Source organism: Condylura cristata, unplaced genomic scaffold, assembly GCF_000260355.1.
Source record: "Condylura cristata isolate star-nosed mole 26May11 unplaced genomic scaffold, ConCri1.0 scaffold00011, whole genome shotgun sequence".
Taxonomy (NCBI): domain Eukaryota; kingdom Metazoa; phylum Chordata; class Mammalia; order Eulipotyphla; family Talpidae; genus Condylura; species Condylura cristata.
In genome coordinates this window covers 55,707,103-55,707,685 of record NW_004567112.1, presented here as the reverse complement: position 1 = coordinate 55,707,685, position 583 = coordinate 55,707,103, and positions in this window count along the sequence as shown.

The following is a 583-nucleotide window of genomic DNA, read 5'->3' as shown; positions in this document are numbered from 1 at the left end:
AGCACCACCAAGGAGGGCCCAAAGAATAATAAATTCCTTTAATAGCCAGTCTTTCACTAGGTCCAAGGTTTATTCCTGCTGTACTTTACCTGTGTGTGTTTTTTTTTTCTTGGTGGTTTATATTTCACAGATGAGCAAAATCAGCTTATATATTCTTTCACTTTCTGGCTTATTTCACTTAAGATCACCTGAGGTCTGTCCATCTTGTCCCAAAAGATATTATTTTATCTTCTTTAATTATCTGTATAGTATTCTACTGAGTGTATATTCCAAAATTTCTTTATCATTTGCCTGTGGGTGAGCATTTAGTTTAGTTCTGTGACTTGGAAATTGTAGACAATACTGTTACAAATATAGGGCTGCGTAGACCTTTTCATATTAAAGTTTTCATATTTGGTGAGAAGATATTCATCAAAGGTATTGCTGGATCACATGGCATTTCTATTTTTATTTTCTGAATAAAACTTTTCACAGAGGGTATACTGGCTTACATTCCCACCTACCGGAGATGAGCGTTCCTTTTCCTACATATCCTCACCAACTTTTGAAGTTTCCATTCTTTTTTGACAATGTGGCCATTCTT